This window comes from Oryctolagus cuniculus, chromosome 12 (assembly GCF_964237555.1).
Source record: "Oryctolagus cuniculus chromosome 12, mOryCun1.1, whole genome shotgun sequence".
Lineage (NCBI taxonomy): Eukaryota > Metazoa > Chordata > Mammalia > Lagomorpha > Leporidae > Oryctolagus > Oryctolagus cuniculus.
Window position 1 is genome coordinate 17,987,006 of NC_091443.1, and position 13,138 is coordinate 18,000,143.

Below are 13,138 nucleotides of genomic sequence, written 5' to 3' on the forward strand. Positions count from 1 at the left end.
AATTCTAGGGAGGAGGACTTTAACAAAGCATCGGATATAGCATTTAATAAAATGTTATCTGAAGCAAATTTAAATAACTTGGAAATAAACATTGTCAAATACATTAAAAATTGGCCAAACTATTTTAAACAAAGGAAATTGATAAATGGCTCAGTCTCCAATTGAGAAGATATTTGGCAGAAGGTCTATTCTCTCTGGTCCCAATAAAAATTTTATTAATGACTTGGAATGGAGACTAAGTATTAGGTTATTGATATTAGTAGAGGTTCTGTTTGAAATAGGCAAAGATTATCCTCACATACACAAAGATCAGAAAGGACTGCATCGAAAGCCAGAAAATTATAAGCTAGAGTCAGCTTGGAAAAATGCAAGCTACCATAGCATGAGAAAAATAATTTGAAACTAATTTAATTCCATGAGAAAATATGGCAATCGGTAATGCCAAGGAGACTCTACAAAGAATAGAATATTAAATAATCACTTGACGAATGATAGGATAGAAAAGAGAAGCAAAGCTCCCCTGTGCCATTTCCATTCACCGCCCATGGCAGTTTCCCCCTTTAGACATGAATGATCAGATACCGGGAGAGGGACAGGCCTTTCCCAGCCACACAGCCTCATCTCAGACCGCAGGAAAAAGCTCAGTAAAATAGACCGCAGGGGTTGGCACTGTGGCGTAGCGGGTTAAGGCGCCGCCTGCAGTGCTGACATCCCATATAGGCACCCATTTGAGTCCCGGCTGCTCCACTTCTGATCCAGCTCTCTGTTGTGGCCTGGGAAAGCAGAAGATGGGCCAAGTCCTTGCGCCCCTGCACCCGCATGGGAGACCGAGAAGAAGCTCCTGGCTCCTGGTTTCAGATTGGCACAGCTCCAGCCGTTGCTGCCGATTGGGGAGTGAACAGGCGGATGGAGGACCTTTCTCTCTCTCTGCCTCTCCTTCTCTGTGTATCTCTAACTTTCAAATAAATAAATAAATCTTTAAAAAAAAATACACCACAGAGCGCATGTTGCCCAACCCTGCCTCACACCAGCATCTGATTTTTTTTTTTTTTGGCTTTAATTAAGGTTGCATAGGAATAGAAATTAAGCCTATTGTGACTGGTGATAATGCAGCGACATGGTGGAGAACCAGACTCCAGGTCAGCAGGTTTTTTTGTTTTGTTTTGTTTTGTTTTTTGACAGGCAGAGTTAGATAGAGAGAGAGAGACAGAGAGAAAGGTCTTCCTTCTGTCGGTTCACCCCCAAATGGCCACTACAGCCCAGCTACGCCAATCCGAAGCCAGGAGCCAGGTACTTCTCCTGGTCTCCCATGTGGGTGCAGGGCCCAAGCACTTGGGCCATCCTCCACTGCATTCCTGGGCCACAGCAGAGAGCTGGACTGGAAGAGGAGCAACGGGGACAGAACTGGCACCCCAACCAGAACTAGAACCCGGTGTGCCAGCGCCGCAGGTGGAGGATTAGCCTAGTGAGCCGTGGCGCTGGCCCAGCATCTTTCTTAATAGCAGCCTAAAGTTTAAAATTTGTTTCTTGAGGGGCCAATGCATGACATAGCAGATAAAGCCACCACCTGGGACACCAGCATCTTATATGGGTGCCACTTAGAGTCCCTGCTGCTCCACTTCTGATCCAGCTCCCTGCTAATGCACCTGGGAAAGCAGTGGAAGATGGCTCAAGTGCTTTGGCCCCTGCACCCATGGGGACACTGTGAAATAGTCGGGGCTTCAGATTGGCCCAGCTCCAGCCATTGTGGCCATTTGAGGAGTGAACACTGGAAGGAAGACCCTCTCTCTCTATATATATATATCTTTTGGTAAACTCTGCCTTTCAAATAAATAAATAAATCAAAAAAGAAACAAATTGAGAGAGAGAGAGAGAGAGAGAAAGCAAGCAAGCTGGAATCAGGACCAGAGCAGGACTTGAACCTGGGTCCTCCTATATGGGTTGCAGGCATCTTAACCAGCTTCTTAACTGCAGGGCCAAATGCCCAGTCCGTGTCATCGTGTTCAATGCTCCGCAGAAGTCTTTGCTGTGGGAAGATTCTCTCCTCACTAGCAGGAACACTGATCTTCAGAGAGGTCCACCACTTGCCCGAGTTGCACAATTACCAAGCGGCAACATTCCTGGGCAAAGTCTCTACCAGTGCTTGGCAACCTGAGAAAAATGAGGACAATGGCTCTCAACAGTATGTGATGAATGAATGGCCTCACACCTGACACACACCCTCAGGCACGCCGTCCTCTGGGAAACAGTGCCATGAGGCTTGTGGCATATTATCTGCCGAGCCCTGCCCAGTGCTGGGCATATACCAGGCATGTAGAGCCTCGCAGTATCATCTGAGATGGATGCTGTTATCCTCCTCTTACAAGTCACTCATCTTAAGGCAGCCTCTTGCCGCCATGTCCCCACATGGACAGCTGACCCCAGGAATGCGGCCTTTGGAATTGGGCCCGGATCAGAACCTCAACCAGGAAGAAACCTGTAAGGACAGCCATGGTGCATAGTCCAAGCTTTTCTGGTTAAACCACAGGCAGGCACACTTGAACTCCTTCCTATTTTTATATTTTTTATTTATTTGAGAGACAAGGAGGGAAATTTCAAATGCTGGTTAACTCTTCAAATGCCCACAACAGCTAGGGCTGGGCCAGGCTATTCTTGGGAGGTGAATTCAATCTAAGTCTTCCACTTGGGTGGCAGGGACCCAAGTACTTGGATCACCTCCTGCTGCTTTGCAGGGTGAGCATTAGCAGGAAGCTGGACTCAGAAGCAGAGCTGGACTTGAACCCGAGCACTACGATTACAAAGTGCTGGTGTCTGTGTCTTTGACGTTGCACCAAATGCAGGCCTCTTGGATCACTTTTTAGCTTAACAGCCTTCAACTGCTCGCCATCTTCCTGTTTGCACCCCAGTCACCTTCCCAGAGAGCCCCTGTGTGGTTTGATCTTGGAAAGAAGGGAACCTGGTAGGCAGTCCACCACGAATATTAAAGGGGCCAGGCCCATGGCGGCCCCCAGCCACATGCAGCCTTCTTGGAGAAGGAGGGTAGCCCTGAGCCGTGCTCGGTCGAGGGTTACAGTCTCTCCCAGGACTGGATCCTGAGCATGCTGAGGACGGGAGGGGTGGAGGCCACACTTCTCAGCGCCCCGCAGATGGCGTACAGAGCAGACGATCTCTGCAGTGCGACCTGGGACGCGCTCACTCTCTCGCCTCAAGACTTGTTTGTTGTCCATTTCTCAATCTTGTTTTGTTTTTTGTTTGGTTGCTTAGGTTTTGTTGTTGTTTTGTTTTTGCTTCTCATTGATTTTGTCAACCTGAAATATCTTGGTAACACATTCTCTTTTCTGTTTAACATAAACAGAGCCCATTTCAGTGGTTTGCAATCAAGAAGTATGACTAGTATCTGCTGTGGATAGAAAAGAAATGACAGATATACACGGAACACTTAAACTTATTGTGTTTTTCTTTTTATCTGAGAGAGAGAGAGAGAGAGAGAGAGAGATTCCATCCACTAGTTCACACCCCAAATGACTGAAACATCTGAGGCCGGACCAAGTCAAAGCCAGGAGCCAGCAGCTGGATCTGGATCTCCCATGTGGATGGCACAGACCCAATTATTTGTTGTTTTTTTTTTTTGAAAGATTTATTTATTTTATTTGAAAGTCAGAGTGACACACAGAGAGAAGAAGAGGCAGAGGGAGAGAGAGAGAGAATCCTCCATCCCCTTGTTAATTCCCCAATCAGCTGCAATGGCCAGAGCTGCGCTGATCTGAAGCCAGGAGCCAGGACTTCTTCCAGGTCCCCCACACAGGTGTGGAGTCCCAAGGCCCTGGACCATCCTCCACTGCCTTCCCAGGCCATAGCAGAGAGCTGGATCGGAAGTGGAGCAGCCAGAACTTGAACCAGCACCCATATGGGATGCCAGCACTGCAGGTGGTGGCTTTACCTGCCATGCCACAGTGCCAGCCCTGGGACCCAATTACTTGGGGCATCACGTGCTGCCGCTCCCCAGGGTATATTAGCAGGAACCTGGAATCGGTAACAGAGTCAGGACTTGCACACAGGCGCTCCACTAAGAGATGTGAGGGTCCCATGTGGCATCTTATCTGTTGCACTGAATACCCACTCACCCCCCAACATCTAAACCTCATTCTCGTTAGTGGTTTCTCTCAGATGCCAACTTCTGTCCTCCAGCTTCCGGGCACCAAAGCATCACTCCTGGACCTGTTGGTACCACCTTGAAGCCTCATCTCCCAAGTCCTCAAACCCTCCTCCACTCCAACACTTTAAAGACACAGAAGTATCCCCAGAGATGCAGTGTGGCCATCCAGTTCTGAGTGTGTGCTGTTTGTGTCATTTTGATATTGACTCCCCCCTCAATGAAACCCTTTAGTGACAGAGTAACAGATATTCAAAAGGCTGGAGTAGGTGTGCTGATCCCTGAACAGTGTTGTCATGGGAAATGATTGTCCATCCTCTCCTTTTCCACTCTCTTTCTACATACAACACTGCCCCCCCACACACACACACACAGACTCACAAATACTGTCAGACAACTAGGCACTGTGCATTATTTTCCAGTCAGACCAATAGAGGAAGGCAAAGGCACTCTTCTTTGGGAACAGTAAGTAATTTCTGAAATAGCATAGAAGATCGTCTACTCAAAGAGTTTCACAGTCCGAATTTTTTTTTTTTTTGCCAGTAAATTGGAAGAACACCAGGCTGGGGACATCGCAGGCAAATGCTGTAGTGGGGCATTTAGAGGGGGAGCCCCAAGCCGCCAGGCAAGGGCAGCCTTCCCCCATGACTGTCCACAGGTCAGGGGGCGCCAAGAAGAGAGAAGCATGGGAAAGAGCCCCCGGAGCAGATCCAGGAGAGGAATCCTCCGCAGTGCACAGAATAAAAAGCCTAACAGCATTTCTTTCTGAAAATTGTGCTCCTAAGAGGTTGTTGAGCGTGAGCCCATGAAGAGTTATAAGTGGATTTGCTCTGAGTGATTTTACACGGATTCTAATATATGCCAACAAAATGATGTTTGTATAAACAGAATGGAATGGCATTTTATTCTGCAATGAACCAGTCCTTTGGAATAAAAAATAAATAAAATTTCTCTACTTCTCTTAGTTGTCTATTTGTACTAAGCATATTCTGGCCCTCGTTTTGTCTGGCTGCAAGCCAGAATCCTTGCAAACCACCTTAGTACCTCATGGCATAGCACTTGTTATGAAGTACTGGACTCAGAATGCAAGCCTGTTGAAAATCTAATATAACCCAAAGTCAACAGAGGGTTTTCCTGATCTTTGGAAATCCAGAAAAAAATGGCTCCAATCTCTAGATTCCTTGGCCTACCATAGTCCAGATCCCATGCACAGAGCCCCCGAAGACCTAACTCCTGCGCATGGCTGCCTGCAGTAACGAGGCTGGCCCTGTCTGTTCTACACCTCTTGACACCCAGGATCTCTTGGCCCAGTCACCTGCAGGGGTGCAATGGCCCTGCCCCACTTACTGAAGGGAGGCAGAGGGGGCATTTCCATCTCAAAAACACAAATGGAAAAACTGACATCCCCGTCTCTTCACCTCCAGGGCACTGTGGGCACCTCACCCCACAACTCCAGCTCACAGAGCCCTGCCTGTCTGGAGCTGCTGCTTGCCCGGCCTTGTGTGGTGTTCTCTCCCCTTCCTAGAGGCGGCACGGACACCAGACTGCCGCCAATCCCCAGCGCCTTCATCTCATCTCTGCCAGCATTTGCCATGACCAGTGTCATAGCACGCCTTCTCCACAAACAAAATCACCTTGCAAAGAAGAATTCTGGTGCCCGCCACTAAGAAAATAAACGTGTATCCTTATTGGTGGGAAGAAACGAGAATAGGAAAAGATTAGAAAACAGAATGGAGTTTGGAAATATCTTCTTGCTGTCCCTGAGGTCAACTAGGTTATGGCCTCTGCTCTCAAAGGGACCCATCACCCAGAATTGAACAACTTTCAAGTGAGACCCACACCCTCACATTTTACTCTAACCCAGGGTGACCATCAAAGCAGAAACCTTGTGCCCCAAAGCCTACACTATGGACACTTTTTAAATTCAGAGACAGGAGTGTCAAATCTTTTTCTTCTGCTGATTTTAACTTCTGCATTTCAATGGCATACCCATAGTTACTGCTTCCCTAATACTACAACTCACCACTCACCACTGTACTTGTTACTAGGAAGAATAACGTTGAAAAGCACAAGGCATTATGGAGAGAGTTTATTGGGAAATGAAAAGTGATAAATATTGGTTAGAGACAAAGAGAGAGAGCGAGAGAAACAGGCGACAAAACACGCCAACAGAAGATAATGTCTTCAAAACAATAGAATCCGGGCTTCAAATAGCGATGCGCTGCCTTCTAATTTCAATTTGATGTGTGCAGAATTCCTTCTTTTCCAATGCCAAATCCCGAATGAAACATGCAATAAAAATCGCTGCCTGAAACATGGTGATAGCATTGAATCCTCTGGCAACACATTAGAAGGGCTTTCAGCTTTAAATTGAGGCCTGCCGCACCGCAGCTTTGCTCGTGAAATTATTTATTCATGCCTTGGTTTATAAAGTCCTTTTTTATAAGCTTTCTATCGGCTAATAACGGGCTGGAGCACTTATGTTCTCAACCTGACAGATTCCACATTTATGAGCCTGGAAGTCCAGAGCCTGGCACAGAGCGGCTGCCTAGGGGGAGTCATGCTGTCTGGCCAAGCTCATCGCAACGCGAGGAAGCTGTAGGGACCACAGGTTGGGGCACCGGTGCGACCAGAGGGTTGACACATAAGGAAGCTTAGAGAAAGGGAGGTGAGAAGGAGCCCTTGGACGCTCCTGGCAACTGTGCCCTGACTGTTGAGGTCAGAATGTGCAGACAGGAGGAAGAGGACTCACAGGGCATGAGACAAACCTCTTTGCCAACCAAGCGTCAGTGATCGTTAATTAGCCACAAGCTGGGTGGCAGCAGGACTGGCTTGCCTTTGGTGAATGTGAAAAAAAATGGGATAGGATATTGGTTTGCTGAGAAAATTAAAAATACAATGCAGGTTACAAGGAAAAAATTATATGCCTAAGAGACCCAACTGAAGCACTTTACTGTGTATTTACTAAAGTGAAGCACTTTAATGTGTATTTATTCATATGCCATTTATCTCCAAAGAAAGAGAAGGCTATGGGGAGGGGTGGAAGCTTCTTAGAGGCCATTCTAATTCAATCATTAAAGTAGGATTGCTGGTTGATAATGTTTGTTTAGGTTAACTCTGCCCTGACCTCTCTGGCTTGGTTAATTCTCGCAGAACCAGACAATCTGTTTCTCAACACAGTTAGCAATTTTATTTCAATTGTGTTTGTGCATGTGCGTGTGTACGAGTGTCTGTTCCGTAAGGACTCCCTGAGGGACATGGAAATTTTTTTGCTCCTTTCAACAAATACTAACAAAGAGCACAGCTCTTTCTACTGCAAAATGAATGAAAGGGTGTAATAAAATTAAATATCTTTTAAGCTATTTTTATTTAGAATTTCCATGAAGTGTTGGTGTTAACAAAATGACAATAGAGGGTGCAGTAAATCACCCAAATAATAATAACCTGTGAAAAGGAAAAATATTATTCTAGTAAAATAGTGATGATCATGGACAATACTCAGCTTCCTTTATTAATGTGAAAACAATTTTTAATAGAGTAAAGCTCAAAATTCCCTAGCAGTATAGTTATGTAAATGTAAATATCCTAATGTGTTACTCAATGATCTAAATTCTCACCAGAATTAAACCACTCATAAACTCCTAGGTCTTTATTGCCAAAGCAAATAGCTTGGCTTTCCCTTCCTGAATTTCTCTCCCTCTGCAACTAATCACCTTTCCACCATCCCATACTGCCATCCTCCTGTGGGGGTTTTGCTTCAATTCCACGGCCTTTCCGTTCTTCCATCGTTTTGAGCCTGGTCCCACCCGAGCCCAGTGCAGAGCTGCTTCCCAGGCTGCATTCATCTCTGCAGGGAGCCTCCCCTGACCACGCTCACCGCCTGTTCTCTATCACTCCCTAGCACCTTCCTCTGTTCGCTGTGTTTCTGCACTTGTCCTCATCTACAGGTACCTTCTTTGGAGCTCACTTTTTTGCAGGCTATTCTAGGGTTCACGCACAAGAATGCAAGGTCCTCTGAGCAAGGACTCCAGCTGCCTTTTTTTTTTTTTTTTTTTTTTTTGACAGGCAGAGTAGACAGTGAGAGAGAGACAGACAGAAAGAAGGTCTTCCTTTTCCATTGGTTCACCCCCCAATGGCCACTGCGGCCCGGTTCACTGCGCTGATCAGAAGCCAGAAGCCAGGTGCTTCTCCTGGTCTCCCATGGGGTGCAGGGCCCAAGGACCTGGGCCATCCTCCACTGCCCTCCAGGGCCACAGCAGAGAGCTGGCCTGGAAGAGGAGCAACTGGGACAGAATCCGGCACCCCGACTGGGACTAGAACCCGGGGTGCCAGCGCCGCAGGCGGAAGATTAGCCTAGTGAGCCGCAGCGCCGTTCCCAACTGCCTTTTCATCTTCATAACCCCATGTCAAGCATATGCCCAGTATTTAGTAGGCACAAGATAAATATTTACTGAACAAAGAAGGAAAGAACAGAAAAACACATGGTGGAGTAAGCATTTCTATTATGTCATATCAAAAGCGATAGATGGCATATTCTCCAATGGGCTGTGGCAATAGTGTATAAAAATAGTGTATAATGTTTGCAGGTACAGTGTCTAATGCTACCTGGGTTGTCCAGCTGTCCAGGAACTTAATAGCTTAGCTTTTACAGTGTATATCAGGGAATACATGCATTTCTTTATTTGCTTCCCACAACTATCTCTTAAGGAGGCAGGGGCAGCACATATATTAAATCAGAACAATACAGAGAAGACCAGCACGCCCCCTGTGCAAGGATAACACACAAATTCACGAAGGAGGCAGGATAAGGACAGAGGTAAGACCACTCATGTTTACGTAGATGAAGATACTGAGTTCAGAGAGGGTCAACTGTTTTCCCAATCATGCACACAACAGGCAACCAGCCTGGGTCTCCAGCCTCATCTTTTGTAGCTTGCCTGCTGTACCAACCAGTGTCCACTGTTTTACATCCAAATCACATCACTCATTATTTATTTCTTCTTTTAATTAACCTAGATTGGGCATCAACCACTGTAAAAGAGTCTCTTGGGCACTCTGTGGCACATACAAACATGAGACTCACTTTTTTGCTCTTAAAGTAAAAAGGCAGAAATGGCCATCACCCTGAGTGCATTTCAGCGAAGAATCCAGTTTGTAGGAAAACTTCAGCTTCACAAAGGTACAAAACCTGGCTTGTGTGATAATAGGATGGACCTCTGAAAATTATACTGTAGCACGTTCTTCTCTCTCTCTCTCTCTCTCTCTCTCTCTGGAGAGAATTTCAACAGGAGATAAGAAGAGGGAATATTTAAGGAACAAATATGAAGTGATAAAATGTGATGTGTTTTTAGAAACTGGTAAGGAGTTAATCAAAGGAAGCATTTGAATGGAGGGGAAACCTTGGCAGTAACACTGGAATTGCTGTTAAATGACAATTGCTCTTGGTGCTTTCAATATATCAGAATGGGGTCTTTTCACCCTTGCAAATACAAAGGCAGTTGGTCATAGAAATAGAGTGCTCATGTGCCATAGAAGAGGAGGAAGCCAGGCACTCCAGCTGGTAGCAGGGCCAATAAAATGGTATCTTGATAGCCCAAGGCATTACAAAAGGTCTACAGCCTAATTTACTGATGTTCGAAGTTTGAAATTCTATTTATTAATAGTTGTTATGAAATATATACTAATAGAATATATTTTACACTAAGAGAACTCTTTTTTTTAAGATTTACTTCTTTATTTGAAAGTCAGAGTTACAGAGAAGGAGAAGCAGAGGGAGAGGGAGGGAGAGAAAGAGAGTGTGCTTGCATACATTGGTTCACTCCCCAAATGGCCACGATGGCCAGAGTTGGGCCGATCCAAAGCCAAGAAACAGGAACTTCTCTGGGTCTCCCACATGGATGCAGGGACCCAAGTACTTAGGGCATCCTCCACTGCTTTCCCAGGCACATTAGCAGGAAACTGGATCTGAAGTGGAGCAGCCGGGACTCAAATAGGTGCCCGTATGGGATGCCACCACCATAGGCAGCGGCTTTACCTGCTATACCACAGCACTGGCCCCCAAAAGGACTCTTAATTTAACTTCCATGAAGGTAGAAAGAAAAATATTTAAATTTGGTTGGAAAAAAAGGTATCACAAAGGAATTATTTCCATGATTATTATTTAGTTAGTAGGATTTTTTAAAGAAAGATTTTACTCATTTATTTGAGAGGTAGAGCTACAGAGAGAGAGAGGGAGAGACAGAGAGAAAGATCTTCCATCCTCTTGTTCCCTCCCAAAGTCACCCAAATGGCCAGAGCTGGGCAGATGGGAAGCCAGGAGCCAGGACTTTTTCCAAGTCTCCCACATGGGTGCAAAGGCCCAAGCACTTGGGCCATCCTCCACTAGTTTCCCAGGCCATAGCAGAGAGGTGGATTGGAGGTGGATTGGAAGAGGAGTAGCCAGGATATGAACAGGTGCCATATGGGATGCTGGTGCAGCAGACAGAGACTTAGCTCACTCTACCACAGCCGGGCCCATCAATAGGGTTCTATAACTATACATCTAAACAGATCTAGAGAGGAGCAGGTGTTTGCTGTACTAGTTGAGACACTGCTTGGGACACCTGTATCCCATATTGGAGTGTCTAGGTTTGAGTTCCAGCTCCATTCTCAATTCCAGTCTCTTGCTAATACACACCCAGGGAAGAAGCAGGTGATAGTTGAAGTAGTTGGGTCCTTGCCACCCACATTGGAAACCCAGATTGATTTTCCAGCTCCCAGTTTCTGCCTAGCCTAGCTCCAGCTATTGTGGGAATCTGGGTAGTGAAGCAGAGGATGGGAGTGAACAGTCTCTTTCTGTTTTCCATTCTCATTCTCATTCTCTCTCCCCCCCCCAAGATAAATACAATTTTTAATAAAGAAACTTACACAAATACCTCAGATGGCAAATGTAGACATAGAGCTTAGATCCATATATCACACACACACACACACACACACACACCCCTTCTATGCTTCCTCTACAACATTGTTAAGTACCTCCTAGGCCTTGGTAAGGCTTGTCTTTCCTTTTGTCTGGAATAATGACCCATAACTACTACATACAGAAAAGCTCAATTAATATGGCATTAGCTGGATGGAACTTAAGAGATCCAACAAAGGAATGAAATAAAAGAATAATGTGAAAAATAAAGCTTGTGCAAGTAAGCAAGCAAAGAGACAAAAAATAATTCTTGGCTGATGGGCCATGTGATAGTCATTTATACCTGGCACTGGTATAAATAAAAGAGAACGTGATTCTCCAGTTGCATTATAGTTAAAACATTTGTACACTATTATCTATAATATAAAAGCAGCATAGTCTCAGCTGGACTAAGCCAAGGTGAATAAATTACTCAGCATTCATCATTGGTGGGGGGAAGGACCTCAACTGATACAAACACTTACCCAGTGCCAAAATAGTAAGTCTGAAACAATTCAACAAGGAGCGAAACCGTTTCTTCTTGAAGGTTCTCTGCAATAGAGAATCGAGACCATACAACCTTCATTTCTGGCAGTTAGTTTCGGGTCACCTTTAAAAATCTAAGATGAGGCCAGAGCCGCGGCTCAATAGGCTAATCCTCCACCTAGCGGCGCTGGCACACCAGGTTCTAGTCCCGGTCGGGACGCCAGATTCTGTCCTGGTTGCCCCTCTTCCAGGCCAGCTCTCTGCTGTGGTCCGGGAAGGCAGTGGAGGATGGCCCAAGTGCTTGGGCCTTGCACCCCATGGGAGACCAGGAGAAGCACCTGGCTCCTGGCTTCGGATCAGCGCGGTGTGCCATTGAAGGGTGAACCAACGGCAAAAGGAAGACCTTTCTGTCTCTCTCTCTCTCTCTCTTTCTCTCTCACTGTCCACTCCGCCGGTCAAAAAAAAAAAAAAAAGAATCCTAAGGTGTGAATTACGCGATGATGCATTGTCATTGTGAAATGTAGCTCTTTTCACTCTCAGAGCGTCCTGGTTTAGACAATAAGTTAAACAATCATCCTAGACAGTGAGAGAGAGAGACAGAGAGAAAGGTCTTCCTTTTGCTGTTGGTTCACCCTCCAATGGCCACCGCGGCTGGCGCGCTGCGGCCGGTGCACTGCGCTGATCCGATGGCAGGAGCCAGGTACTTCTCCTGGTCTCCCATGGGGTGCAGGGCCCAAGTACTTGGGCCATCCTCCACTGCACCCCCTGGCCACAGCAGAGAGCTGGGCTGGAAGAGGGGCAACCGGGACAGAATCCGGCGCCCCGACCAGGACTAGAACCCAGTGTGCTGGCGCCGCAAGGTGGAGGATTAGCCTAGTGAGCCGGGGCCCTGGCTTGCCTTCATTTTTTTTTAATCTCTGTGGAAATAATAATAGAACCTACCTGATGGGATTGTTGTAAGGATTAGCTTTTTCTGTATCTGGCCAGAATGGGGTCTTTAAGAAATATTAATGGGTATTCTTTGTATTACAGAAAAGCAGAAAATACATGTGATTTAGATTTAGACAGGTCTGGGACAGGATGTACAAGGTCCCACTCAGGGGCTTACTGCTTACGGAACTGAGCAAATGCGTGCCTATCTTCCAGGAATGGGATTTGGGAGAGGCTGGCTTCTTTATTGGACAGGGTTAGGAGGGTGAAACCCAGGTGGATCTTGAGGATGGGAATGTCTAAGTTTTCATTCTAAATCTTGAGCCCTAGCAAAATATATGTTAAACAAAAATTAAAAGTTTGCACAAAAGTGACAAAGACCAGAGAGGTGGCAGAAAGAAAGGAGAGTTTTGACTCATACAGCTAGCGTGCACCTCTGAGAATCACATTCAGCTACGGGAGTCACTGATAGGCTATGACACGCTCCATAACCTTAATAAACCTAGACAGAATGCCTGTCAAGAGCTATAAAGGATCTGAGATTTGACCCTCTTTGCAAGCTATCAAATTAGCCTGCCACTGTTTCATGGCTATGAGCGGACGATGCAGGACTCCTGGGGCAGAGAGCT

At 46.1% G+C, this 13,138-nt stretch overlaps 1 long non-coding RNA gene and 1 pseudogene across 1 annotated transcript in view; one reads left to right on the forward strand and one right to left on the reverse strand.

The window, feature by feature from the left end:
* LOC103351265 (uncharacterized) overlaps nt 1-13,138 on the reverse strand; it is a 57,885-nt gene that overhangs the window by 14,391 nt on the left and 30,356 nt on the right. Inside the window, exon 2 of the long non-coding RNA XR_007910280.2 lies at nt 11,579-11,645. This is a non-coding gene — a long non-coding RNA (uncharacterized lncRNA). The remainder of the gene's footprint in view (nt 1-11,578; nt 11,646-13,138) is intronic.
* On the forward strand, nt 8,863-8,963 carry LOC127483890 (U6 spliceosomal RNA; annotated as a pseudogene).